Below are 775 nucleotides of genomic sequence, written 5' to 3'. Positions count from 1 at the left end.
GCTGGTATATCAATTATATACCATGTTGTAAAGATCCTAGAGTTAAACAGCTCAGTAGGTGATGTTGGCTCTGTTTTGCTATTTTGCATTAGAGTTGTGTTATTTCATTTTACTATTTAATTTTTTTTCAAAATAAAGATGATTAAATGTAAGATACCCATTATAGAAAGTTTGGCCAATATAGCAAACAAAACGACACATACATTTTTCTGTCTTACGATACTACCCCTTTGAGTTAATTACTCTTTACGTTTTGGTGAATTTCTCTGTTATGTCTTTTCACCTGAAGAAAACTTCTTCAGGTGCGTGAAATGTGGCCACTAGCTCCAATTCCACTGCCAGCTGCTCATACCATTAGATGGATTGACATCAGAGGAAGGTCAGGAATCTTCTAAAGCCGGACGCAGCGGACGTCTTCAGGGTCCTGAAACCCCCTGAGAGCCCACGTTTGCGGAGTGAGAAGCTGGCAATGGCATTGTGGGCTCAGTGGACCTTTCTGGAGGCTGCTGACGCCTGCTTCCCTTCCCTCCACATCAGGCAAATATATTTCTAATTAAAATAACATTTTAAACACTCTCTCCAGAGTGACGTTCTTTCAAACACTGTTTAATCAGGCGAGGGACACCTGCCTGCAATGGAAGCATCCGCTAGTCTTTCCTGGTGACTCATCTCACCCCCTGCGAAGTACGCTGGTGCAATTACTGGCAAATTAGACTTCTCCGCTACCCCTCCCCCTCCCGCCCCTCCCCTCCCCATCTTCCAGGAAAGCGGGGAT

The sequence above is a fragment of the Myotis davidii genome, unplaced genomic scaffold (assembly GCF_000327345.1).
Source record: "Myotis davidii unplaced genomic scaffold, ASM32734v1 scaffold330, whole genome shotgun sequence".
Taxonomy (NCBI): Eukaryota; Metazoa; Chordata; class Mammalia; order Chiroptera; family Vespertilionidae; genus Myotis; species Myotis davidii.
This window is presented reverse-complemented; position numbering follows the sequence as displayed.